This window comes from Chrysemys picta, chromosome 6, assembly GCF_011386835.1.
Source record: "Chrysemys picta bellii isolate R12L10 chromosome 6, ASM1138683v2, whole genome shotgun sequence".
In the NCBI taxonomy this organism is placed as follows: Eukaryota; Metazoa; Chordata; order Testudines; family Emydidae; genus Chrysemys; species Chrysemys picta.
Window position 1 is genome coordinate 121,940,286 of NC_088796.1, and position 13,634 is coordinate 121,953,919.

Genomic DNA, 13,634 nt, shown 5'->3' on the forward strand with positions numbered 1-13,634 from the left:
CTGCCCCAATAAATTCTATCCTCTGGGTAGGCTCTAGCGTGGATTTCTCTTTGTTGAGTAGAATGCCCAACGCGTGGAATGTGTGAACTATTATGTGTACGTGAGCTCGAACTTGCTCTCTGGTGCGACCGCGTACCAGCCAGTCGTCTAAATACGGGAACACCTGTACCCCTTGCCGACGAAGGTATGCCGCCACGACGGCCATACATTTTGTGAACACTCTTGGGGCCGAGGATAGGCCGAAGGGAAGGACTGCAAATTGGTAATGCACCTTGTTTACCACAAATCGCAGGAAGCGCCTTTGAGGCGGGTAGATTGCTATATGGAAGTATGCGTCCTTCATGTCGAGGGTGGCGAACCAGTCTCCAGGATCCAGGGAAGGGATAGTGGTCCCCAATGAGACCATGCGGAACTTCAACTTTACTACGAATTTGTTGAGTCCGCGTAAGTCTAAGATGGGTCGCAGACCCCCTTTGGACTTGGGGATCAGGAAGTAACGGGAATAAAATCCCCTGCCCCTGAATTCTAATGGAACCTCCTCTATGGCCCCCAAAGATAGGAGCGTAGAAACCTCCTGTATAAGGAGTTGCTCGTGAGCAGGGTCCCTGAAGAGGGATGGGGAGGGGGGGTGAGGGGGGGGGGAAGAAGAAAACTGGATAACGTATCCCCTCTCCACCGTGCGAAGGACCCAACGGTCCGAGGTTATAAGGGACCAAGCACGGTGGAAATGGGAGAGGCGATCCCGAAAGGAGGGGGCTGGATCCTGGGAGATGACTGGGGCGCCGTCCTCGACCGCACCTTCAAAAGTTCTGCCTAGGGCCTGAAGGTGGCCGAGGTAGCCCCTGGTTCTGACTGGGTTGAGGGCCGGTCAACCTCCTCCTACCACCTCGCCCCCGCCTTCTGGCAGAGTCCTGTCTCGGACGAGGTGGGGGGGGGGGGTAGAACCGCTGAGGCTGAGGTCGAAATGGCCTGCGCTGGGGTCCCGGAACATGCATCCCTAGGGAGCGCATGATTGTTCTCGAGTCCTTGAGGCTCTGCAGACGAGAGTCCGTCTTGTCCGAGAACAATCAGTGTCCCTCAAAGGGTAAATCCTGCAGAGTTTGCTGCAGTTCCGGAGGCAAGCCCGAAACCTGGAGCCAGGAGATTCTCCGCATGGCGATACCTGAAGCCAGGGTTCTCGCAGCCGAGTCTGCTATGTCCAAGGAGGCCTGTAAGGAGGTCTGTGCCACCTTCTTACCCTCCTCCACTAAGGCCCCAAACTCTTCCCTGGAGTCTTGGGGAACCAATTCCTTGAACTTCCCCATAGAGTTCCAGGAATTAAAGTTATAGCGGCTCAGGAGCGCCTGCTGATTAGCCGCTCTAAGCTGTAGCCCCCCCGGCTGAATAAACCTTACGCCCAAACAAATCGAAGCGCTTAGCGTCCTTCGATTTGGGCGCTGCGGCCTGCTGACCGTGGCGCTCCCTTGCATTCACCGATGACACCACCAGTGAACACGGCTGGGGATGAGTGTTCAAGTACTCATAGTCCTTTGAGGGGACAAAGTACTTTCTTTCCACCCCTCTGGCTGTGGGTGGAATAGAGGCAGGAGTTTGCCATATCGTAGTGGCGTTAGCCTGAATCGTACAGATCAGGGGCAACGCTACTCTGGATGGGGCATCCGCGGAGAGGATGTTCACAATGGGGTCCTGCACCTCCACTATCTCCTCTGCCTGTAGGTCCATATTACGTGCCACCCTACGTAATAGGTCCTGGTGTGCCCGGAGATCTATCGGGGGTGGACCTGTGCTCGTTGTGCCCGCCACCGCCTCATCTGGGGAAGATGAGGAAGATGCCTCAGGTGGCAAGGGATCTAAGGGCGGGTCATGGTCCAATGAGCCCTGGAGCGGAGCATCACCTGCCCCTGGGTCCAGGACGTCAGGTGGTGCGGGCACGGAAGCCTCCATGCCCCCTGGAGGAGGGCGAGAGATGGTGGACTCTGGGGCCCTTCGCTCAGAGTGCACCGAGCGAGAGGCTGATGGTGGTGGAGCCCCTTGTGCTTGGTGGTACGCCCACGGGGTCCAGAACGACCAGTGTGAAGGTCCCTGAGCGGGATCCTCTGCTACCTCCTGCCAGTGGCCCATGTCCGGCTCAGCGGCCTGCCCCTGAGGGGGGTATGCCGATCTCGATGCCCCATCGGAGGAACGGGACACTGATCTCGATGGCCATGGCGGTGCCGACCGCGCCGAGATGAGCTCCGGAAGATACGGTGCCGTTCGGTGCCGGTCTGGAGATGATCGGTCCCTATGTGGTGCCAGTGAGCAGTGCCGAGATCGGGATCGGTGCTGATGACCGCGTCGGTGCCGAAAGTCCGACCTGGACCTGGAAGGCGACCTCGAGTAGGCCCGGTGCCGGAAGCGGCCCCTCGACGTCGAGCGTCGCTCGTATCGGTGCCGGGAACTACGTCTCGAGTTCGAACGGTACCGACGATCATAACGGTGCCGGGACGTAGAACGGTGCCGCGACGATGATCTTAGCCGCGAGTACGACCGGTGCCGAGGTGATAGTCGGCGCTGGGACTGCGAGCGGCGTCGGGACCTGCTTCATGACCTGGATCGGTGCCGTGGTTCCAGTCCTTGAGACGGTGGGCGCATCATGGCAGGTTTTCCCCTGGATTGCACCGGACGAGGAGCCAACGGTGCCGGTGGTTGGGGCGGTGCCGGCTCCGTGAGAGCAATCAAGTCTCTCGCCGTCACGAAGGTCTCTGGGGTCGACGGGAGACACGGCTCTACCACTGACCGCGGTGGTGATCCCGTCCGCACCGGACTCAACGGCCTCGGAGCCGGAGTCGACGGTGCCGGAGGCACCTGCTTTTGGTGCTCCACCGGTGGACGCGGCTCTACCCCCGGCACCGGGGGGGCCGGCGTCTTCAGGACGGCAGTCTCCTGCACCTTACGGGATTTCTTATGTCCCGGGGATAACGATCGGCGCCGAGGCACTTGCGGCGGGTGCGGTGCCGAAGGGGTCCGGTGCCGCGGAGGCTTGTCCGACTCCACCCGCGGTGCAGGGGCAGTCGGTGCCGCAGGGGCACTGTGCACCGAGGCGCTTGGCGCTGGGGCTTGACGCGCCGATGGAGTGTCCGGGCTAAGTGCCGCCTCCATGAGGAGTTGCCGAAGCCGAAAGTCCCGCTCCTTTTTGGTTCTCGGTCTGAAGGCCTTACAGATCTTACACTTATCTGTTTGATGGGACTGTCCTAGGCACACCTGAATGATTGAAGTCCTGTGCAATAGGGAGAGGATTAGAGTCCTTGCTCCAACTCGTCTGTCAGGGAAAAAACTATACAGATAAGATATATACAAACTGTCTAGGTATATACACCCCCTGTTGTAGAGGTGCCGGGCCATAAGAGGGAGGGTTAGAGTCCTCATTCCTACCCGTGTGTCGGGGGGGGAAATTGCATATGTGAATATATCCTCGGTTGTAGCAGGATTGAGCCCAAAATGTTTAGCGCTCCTCCCTCCTGCTCTGTCAGGCAGAGTTTTTAGTGGATATAGACTTTTTGTGTTTTGTAAGTCCCAGCACAAGGGTGGGCAAATAAGGAGTAGATTTCTGTAAGACCTCACTCTGAAGGATATAGGAGTGTGGGCTATTGTTGTGATTTCACAGTTTTAAGAAAAATGTTTAAGAAAAGGGACCAGGAGGTGTGGGGGCTAGTTAGCCCACCCTCCTTGCTAAATGGGTAGTGGAACACAGCCTGTGTTCATGAAAAGAGACGGTTCAGCGAGGAAAGCGGGATCGGGCCCAGACAAGCAGGCAGGCAACAGATAAGGAGATTGGAAAACAGGTTGGGAGCCCCGAGGGGCATAGTGGCAGGAGTAAGGGAAGCAGTAAATCCAGGCATGGGGAATTCAGATCCCTGGGACAATACTTGAAATGGTGAAACCTGAGTTGATGAAGGGGTCATATGGGGAGATAAGCAAGTGAGTTAAGGAAAGAGAGTGAGAAGTTAACTCTGCAGAGGCGGGGGGGGGGGGAGAAAATTACGCAGTTGGCGTTAAAAAGCAAAAGTGTTATAGAAAGAATTCTTGGTTTCTTTGCAGCCATTCTGAAGGGAAAATGGGCCCCTTTCCAAATGAATGTCTATAAATAAGCCAGGCAAAGAGACAATCTGATTTAAATAATTTGACTATGAACAATTTAGTCAAATTTGCTAAAAGAACATAAAGGGTTTCTACTGGAATTTAACTACCCCCAAATATATACAAATGTAATCGATGTACAGCTGTGTATAAATGTTGTGTAAATATGTGGAGTGTTTAGAACCTAAACCAACACTCCTGGCTTGTAAAACTCTGTTTTGTAGGTTTAAGATAAGAACAAAACAAAAACCAATTTAAAAATACTACCACTAACAAATTCACCCTTTAACTCCCCTGTGTGGCCACTGCTAGAGGCAGACGGCCAATCCTGGCGTTTAACAATTGATTATAGAAGAATTGTTAAGGGCCCTGTCCCTATGGCCCTTATTGTGGCTGATATGACACAGGTCATACAAACAGTGCAGGCCACATCTAAATATTTCTCAGTTATTGATTTGGCCAACTGTTTCTTTGCCATCCCCCTACATCCGGAGTCACAAGATCGGTTTGCCTTTACAATAAAGAAGCAACAATGGACCTTTTGTCGGTTGCCCCAGGGATATCACAACAACCCGGCTATTGCCCATTGGCATGTGGTGAACAAAACTGGTTTAGCATATCCACAAGCAAGGCCTTTTGTGTTTTCATATGTAGATGACATTTTAACATTTGGGGAAACTCAGGCAAAACACTAACAGAAAAAGTTTTGGCACAAATTCAGGAAACAGGGTTCAAAGTAGCCTTAGACAAGGCTCAGCTGGTGCTACCTCAGGTTACATACCTGGGCGCGGTCGTTGGACAAGAAGGGAGACAGGTAGATCAGAGGAAGGTGAGGGCCCTGGCAGAAATGCCGGCCCCTACCGACGCTCACTCTTTAAGAGAACTGCTAGGAGGATTCAGTTTTCTTAGCCCACACATTTATAAATATGCTGAAATAACTCACCCATTGTGGAAACTGCTAAAGAAACAGACAAAATGGGAATGAGGAGAAGAGCAGGACTCCGCTTTAACCCTGCTAAAACAGAAGACTCTCAACCCCAGCCCTGCATTTCCCTGATGAATCACAGCCTTTTGTTATTCCTTTGGCGGCTAATAACATGGCCTTGGCTGCCACACTATTACAAAACAATGAAGAGGGAAAGCTAGTACCAGGAACATATGAATCCAGGAATTTACAAGGAGCAGAAATAAATTTTGATCCCTGTGAGCGTGAGTGTCTGGCAGCCGTCTGGGCAGTACAATTTTTTCAGCCTCTTACAGGAACAGCCCCTATTACTATCCAAAGCACCCACACTCCTCTCAAGTACATTTTATCAGGGAGATTGATGGGAAGTAAAGTCTCAAACACCCAAATGGCCCAAAGGACGTTTATTTTAGTTAACGGAGGGGTGACCACAGAAACAGTGTCCAAGCTGAACATGCTAACACATGCCCTATTGAAAAAGGGAACTGACATGAATGTCACTCTGGAGCAACGAATTGCCTTGGTAAAGGCACCCTCACTGGAAGAATTAGATACCATGGGCCAAGAAAAGCACGTCTGGTATACTGACAGGAGTGCAATGGTAGTAAAAGGGAAAAGATGTGTAAAATACGCTGCCATTAACTTAGAAGAGGAAGTCATTCAGGGACATTTAGACCATGGATCGGCTCAGCATGCCGAGCTCCACGCAATTTATCAGGTTTTAAGGCAATATGAAAACTCCCCCCAGCCCGTGTATATTTATGCTGACAGTGACTTGTGTGGAGGGGATACAGTTTTGGATACGTGATTGGTATAGGACCAGGTGGAAAGCAGCAGATGGAAAGGATATTGCATATTCAGAGGAATGGAAATGGATTTACCAGTGGGTAACAAAGAACCCTAAACAGTTAAAGGTACGGGTATGGAGACCACCTGGAATAATTAGGTAGATACAATAGCCCAAGAGTATGACATAGCAGTTGTAACCAGAAGTCAGAAAAGGAATGTCTGTGTTGACACATCTGAGCCAACAGATGGCACTGCAGACCACCTTAACCGAGTTCCAGGAAAGATAGAAAGACAGGAGTTACTTAATGTAGCCCATCAGTTTATGCATGAAGGAGTGGAATGGATTTTAAGAAGGCTAAAGCAAGTAGCAGAACGGGAGTGATGTTAAAACATGGGTGCGTAATTTGTGCGGTAAGCTCAGGACAAGGCTCGTCCTCTGCACTGGCAACCCAGGATGCACCAACGAAGGCTTGGGCCGTGGCACAGGGTTCACATTGATTTTATTGCTAAATTGCCAAGGAGTAAGGAAGGATTCCAGTATTTATTGGTGATAATTGATTCCTTTTCAGGATGGATGGAGGCATTTCCTACTAAAGATAACAGCACCAGGGTAGTGATCAAAAAGTTCTTTAATGAGGTAGTATGTAGACCCCCAAAATAATAGATTCTGACAATGGGGGAGTCTTTGTAGGAGAAATTTTTACAGCAATGATACAAGCCTTGGGAATTAAAGAAAAGCTCCATATACCATACCAGCCTCAGTCCTCAGGCCAAGTAGAGCGCATGAATCGCACTATTAAAGAAGCGCTCCGGAAGGTAGTAAATCACACAGGGAAAGACTGGCCGGATAAACTGCCTCTGATTTTGGCAGCCATCCACAGCAGTAGTAGACTAAGGAGAAAAATTCAACCCTTCCAAATTCTGTTTGGACATCCAATGCGCGTAATGATTGATCCGAGTTACCTGATACAGGGTCAGGAAGAGAACTAATATAACACAGCATGATTATTTTCAGTAGCTTAAACAGTTACAAGAAGATAAAGCCATCCTCCAGTATAGGGTTAATCAGGCCATTGAACACATGAACAACAAAATTCAAAAACAAAGGCAGCCCTGTGGGAAACAGGGCACCAAGTCATGTACTTTAAAACGGGGAAAAGGGGTCACTCACTGGAATCAAAGTGGATAGGCCCTTACTCCATAGCGGACTGCCTTAGCTCATTGGTATACCGTATTGAAAAAGATGGAAAACTGAAATGGGTACATGTTTCACAAATTAAATTGTTTACATAAAGAATGAGGTTTCAATTCTTTGCAGAAAAGGACATCCCGGAAACTTGAGCACGAGGCGCTGCTTAACCACCACAATTTTAATCCACAGAAAATGAGACTCCATTGTAAGGTTTGGTTTTACCTGCTTCTGGGAACTTTTAATGTCCAGATAATTAGAGCAATCATTGGAGGAGATGCAGCCCTTCTTATAAGCCAATATTTAAGGAATAATTCATTCCCTGCCAACCAATCATGGATTCCTACCGGTGATCCTCATGGAATGGTATGATAAAAACACTAGCCAAATCTTAAAACCCTTAGGAAATACCAATGTGTATGCCTGGGAAGGGGAAGTGGGACTTAAAGTTCACCTTATAAACACCACAGGAATACCAAACCACTGGGAAATAGGAGTTAAAATAGAGGGTCTCTATGGGGATACCACCTGGAGTTCCAGCTACTCACGATTACCAGATCAGTGGGATGAGCCTGTTAAGACTGGAACAATACGAACAGTTATTGTGGGATATTGTCCAATACCCAGTAGTGAATTAAACCTATGGTTCCCGTACACATGCACCAGAACCTGGACCAGAGACTATGCATTCGAAAGAGGTACCCCAATTAAGATAAAGAAACCAAAATTGTTTGTGACTCAGAGTGATCCAGTAAAAGTCTTGTTAAATCCACCATTAGTAAAAATGAAACCTGGTATGTATTAGACTCAGTTGAACATGTCTAAATTGGAACCCAAATGTTCACCCTACTCCCTTCCTATTATAATGGCCTGGATAAAAACACATCAACACTCCAAAAGCCGAGCAAAACAAAATGTAGTAGACACCATATTAGGAGGAGTTGGATTTGGAGCAGGAATTATCGATAATGTAGACCTGGAGGTAATTAAGAATAAGTTAAGTTCTTGTCACAACTGCAAGATAGTCTCATTCACCAGCAGGCAGATAATACTGTGGATTTGGTACAAATAGGTCTGGGAAACCTAAAAGCAACATGGACTATGTGGTGGTGACTAAACACCACCTCCTGGCTGCTGTATAAACAACCAATAGAATTAGGGAATAAAACTGCCTTGGCCATAGGATGTACTGAGGTGCAAATTCTTAGTTTAGCATCACTTGAACACAAAATGTTGTGTGTAATATCTGCGAATGTTTGGGTATTAACGCATCTTTTAAAACAACAGAAGAGGTCCTGGTTTGACGCCTACAAATATGAATGGATGCAATATGTTTCCAGCATGGTTAAGCCTGATTTCTTATTGGGTGAAATTATTGTTAAAATTGCTCACCAACAGTCTGTGGAGACAGAAATATGGAAAGTGAGCCCCCTCCCAAAATTGACTATGGGATCCTTTTGGCTACTCTGAGTTATGGGTCAGTGGTCTGGGAAAGAGAAGAAATTATTGGACACCCAAGGGCGTACAGAGTGGAGCCCTCAGAAATGGGTGTGCTTGTCCCTACCTGTCACCACAGAACTATGCAGCAAGGACACATCATTGGGAACATGTGTATGGGACGAACTAGAAAAGATGACTTAGTTTTACAACAGAGAAAGAGGGATATTGGGAAGTGTATCATTCAAATATTACATGCCAATGGAGACTTGCTAAAAATTGCTAAGTCTGAAAAAGAACGGACAGCCTATCATTGGTGTGAAGTTTTTACAGACTGGTCCCCGACCTCTAAGGGCATATTGGCTATTATGTTTCAGCCATTACTAGTTGTGTTAATATTGTCCTGTGTTTGCTTCCTAGGAATGTGTTGTATGTGCTGTTGGACAAAAAGAATGCTTGTTAAATTACAACCACAAGCTCAAATTGTCTCTCAGTATATTGCTATGAAACAATTGTATAAAATATGACCCACTCAAGAATTGTTCTTGAGGGATCAAAAGGGGGATATGTAGTAGTAGGATTTTATGTTGGTATTTTGTATAATTTAGAATGAAGGATTAAAAATAAAATAATAATAATACAGCATGTATTAAATGTATGATTTGATCAGATCCTGCCAGCCACGCTTTTTGAATAGCAGAAAGGAATGGCCTAATGGGCCATTTGGTAAAGATGCATCAGCTGGAATCTGTGTCTGGATTGATTTCAAGGCAATAACAGACCTTTTAAGGTCACCACTTTGTTGTGGGTTTAGCATTTTAAAATAAGTAAAAGAATGCAATGATTGTTTTTCCTTTGCATTGCAATTTGATGTTCCTGTTCAAAATGTTCTGTGTAAATCAATTCTGTTTTGTGTGTGAATGAGGAATATGTGTATTAAGAGATAAGTGTGAAGGCCATCACTGAACCAGATGCTCTAGGGAGGAACCGAGGACAGATGCAAGGGCGCCAGGAGGCTGCAACATGCCCCTATTGAAATGTCAGAGGAGGGCAGATTGACAACTCTAAACATGAGACAGGCACTTATCAATGGGGACACAATAGCGGTGATCAAAACCAGCCTGGGATAATTCCCTGAGGGACTTGATAAAAGAACAAGATAAAGGATGAGATGGACAATTTAAGAAAACAAGCACTCGTCAAACAGCATGACGGTGCAAAACTCATTGGTCCCAATGAAGGGAAATCATTATATGAACAGGGTGCCTTGCCAAGAAACTTTGGGTTTGTCCTGCCAAGACTTCCCTGGAGCATCGTGTCACGACTGACGGAACCCAGCTCCTCCCTACCCATGATCAACCTAGCTGGCCCCTAGATTGATCCAGACTCTGGACTGGTAACTAACATCAACTGGCAGGAGTGGATATAAACTGGACATTAGGAAGTTTAGACTTGAAATTAGACGAAGGTTTCTAACCATTAGAGAAGTGAAGTTCTGGAACAGCCTTCCAAGGGGAGTAGTGGGGGCAAAAGACATATCTGGCTTCAAGACTAAGCTTGATAAGTTTATGGAGGGGATAGTATGATGGGATAGCCTAATTTTGGCAATTAATTGATCTTTGATTATTAGCAGGTAAATATGCCCAATGGTCTGTGATGGGATGTTAGATGGGGTGGAATCTGAGTTACTACAGAGAATTCTTTCCTGGGTGCTGGCTGGTGAGTTTTGCCCACATGCTCAGGGTTTAGCTGATCACCATATTTGGGGTCAGGAAGGAATATTCCTCCAGGGCAGATTGGCAGAGGCCCTAAGGGGTTTTCGCCTTCCTCTGCAGCGTGGGGCACGGGTCACTTGCTGGAGGATTCTCTGCACCTTGCGGTCTTTAAACCACGATTTGAGGACTTCAATAACTCAGGCATAGGTCAGGGGTTTGTTACAGGAGTGGGTGGGTGAGATTCTGTGGCCTGTGTTGTGCAGGAGGTCAGTCTAGATGATCATAATGGTCCCTTCTGACCTTAAAGTCTATATGTGAGAGAGAGAGAGAGAGATTGAATGCATATTTGTTGTATGGTCAATAAACGTGGTGTATTGCCTTTTCCGCTGAAAAAGATCCTGTGTGCTTCTTATAAAGCATAACACTATCTATCCCTCCCCTTACAACCCCTCTATTTCTCTATCTGTTTATCCCCTTTTGCCCTCTCTATATAGGTATCTATCTATCTATCCCCATATGCCCCCTCTATCTATCTGTCTCAGCAATGGCTCAAGCAAAACAGAAGAGACACCAGAAAAAGCATGACCTATCTGATGCTACTTTTAAAAATATCAATTATTTGCCAGCTACTTAATCACGTTTTAGCAGAAACTCAATTCACATAGATTTCTTAGCGAAGGGAGCCTTTCTGCTAAAAATTTTAGTACACCTGCATGTCAGCCAAAGCTCTCTTCTTCAGGATATTGGAAAGGAGATAGAACATATAAAATGCCAGATTCAACAGCATAAGAGATGACAACTTGCCAGTGTTACCTAAAATAACCAGATATGTGTCCCTCAGCATTTGCAGTACTTTCTTGTACTTCCCAAATGCCTTGAATACTGCAAATAGCAAAGTTCTCATTGCAAATTAGTTATTTACGGTCACTGACATGCTTTTAGTCCACAAACCAAACTTGATGGAATGAAGTACGCCGATTTAAAAGGTCTCCTAGTTCATTCTGCGAGAGAGGCATACTGATGTGGAGGCTGGCTAATGTGTGTTATTTTCTAGAAGCTGGACTCTCCATTGCCAAATGACTCTTGAATTGATGCTTTTAAATTCTCTTCTTTAGAAGTGCCTACATGCCCTTTGGGTCCCTTTCTCTCCTCCCCTTTTAGACACAGTGTTGGAAATATGCCTGTCACGGCTGGGCTCTGGTACCTCTCACAATGAATAACTCTTTAAATCAGAACAACCCGGTAATTCGAGATAACACCTTACACTGGGAAATCAGACTAAAGGTCAATCAGCCAACCTCACACAGTCAGCTGTATTGCACCGGTGTCCAAACCAGAAGACTAAGATGCTTCGATACCATGGTAAGAGGCCACAGAAGTAACTTAGAAACATCTATGTAAAATTACTCGTGTAAGGGCTTGTCACAGGTCAAGGCAACTGCACTTGTATTTCTCTTTGGTGGTCCCTCCAGGGCACACACTCTAGGCTCCCAGCTGCCCAGCAGTTACTTCTTTTGGGCAGAGATCTGCATCTCTCTCCTTCCTGGCCTGGGTTTTTCCAGGCTGAACAGTTCCCTGCCTATACTGTGATGTCCCCAGCAAGCAGACTCCTAAACAGGCCAGCGTCTTTTTGCTTTCTCTCCAAAGGCTTATGAACAGTGTAATTGCCAGCATTTATAAGTTACCACATAGCTCTTTCTGAGCAAGCACATTTATTCTTAAGGTGAAAGCATTCCAGAGAAAACATTAAAAACAACAAACATTCATACACATATGCTAAAGATTTACCAGCGGTCACCCCTCAAGACTTACGGGGCCTCATATAGGCTAAAGTCCTTCCAACCTCTCCTAGGAAGGATTGGGACCCTCCTTGGTAGGAAGGCCATTAAACTCAGGCAATTTATTTAAAGGTCCTCTATTGTTTGCTAAAGTATCCAGCCTGAACCAGTATATGTGAGTCTCTCTAGGGGGTGGTACTTCCCTGGAGGTGTTACAACCTGAGTTAATTTGCCTAATCAACCCCCTCTCCCCCCAGTTCTTAGTTCCTGGAGGAGCTGTGGTCACCCTCCCCCATGGAATTACATACAGTCACTGGCCTAACTTAATACTATAAGATCTCCTAAAGATATTGAGGGAAATTGCCGTATCTGTCCCAGTCTACACTTGGAAATTTAGCAAGATAGTTATTTCATTACAATTCCAAATGTAGACAAGCCCTAAGTGTTGGCAGGATTGGACACTTAAAGCAAGATGTAAAACAGACAACAAAAGAAGAGGTGTTGGAGAGGAGGGAAGGACGAAGGGTTTGCAGTACAGATGTCTGGAGATTTTGACTCTGGATATAGTTGCAAGTGTTTACAGTAATCCCAAAAGTTCAGATGAGTTTAAAAAAAATTAAATCATTTTTTGCTCTCTTCTGATTTTTTCCACTTCTGATCATTACAATGCTGCCAACTCTCATCAACTTAGAGCAAGCAAGGCAATTCTGGCCCTACTGGAGATCTCCCTAAAGGGCCCAACTGAGATCAGGGCCTCATTGTGCTAGGCCCTGTATAAAACATTGTGAAGGACAGTTCTTGCTCCCAACAGCTTACACTTTACTGCAAACTATAGTCATGAATATGGGACATGGAAACTGGAACTGCAAATCTCTCAATAGAGGCTACCAAACTTCCATGAAATAGGAACAACTTTTAATCCCTGCCGAGATGAGTTGTAGTCATATTGGTGACCGCAGGGGATCAGCACTATTGCTCACTAGCAATACTGTGTTGCATCAGGCCCCCGTACGTTTTTACATCTGAGGGAGGCTGCTTGCTTTCTGAAGAAATCAGTTTATTCAGTCAAGTGTTCACCATTCTGGAGCTTGCACTAGCACAGTCTTCCACTCTCTGGCAATGCAGGGAAAGTGTCTCACAGACAGCGTTCTCCGTCTGCCACACCCTGTCCTTCAAGTGTCAGCCCATAGGGACACACCACATTAGCTGGTACTTTGAGACACAAAAAGGAGGTAGTAAGCACTATAATGCAGTCTCAGTGACCCTGCGTCTCCACTCCCATCCAGCCCCTGCCCCAGTCTGTCCTCACCCACTAGCCCTTATGTCTGTCTGTGACCCCCAGCAACCTTATGTGCCCCATGCTGTCTGTCTCCCGATATCCCCGGTCTCCTGATCTGACCTGACAGGTGCTGTGAACAAGGCAGGCTCTTTCTCACCCTTATGGAAGCTGGGGCTGGCTGGGAACTGCTGCTCTGTTCTAGTGCCACAACACCCTCTGGTGGGAAAAAGGCAGAACTGCAGCAACTTTCTGGCGGAAGTTATTTTCTGCAGAAAAAAATATGCATGGCACATTAATTATGGGTGCACACAGTGGCACAGAATTCCCGAAGGAGTACTTTTTTGGCACTTTATACATCACAGCTGCA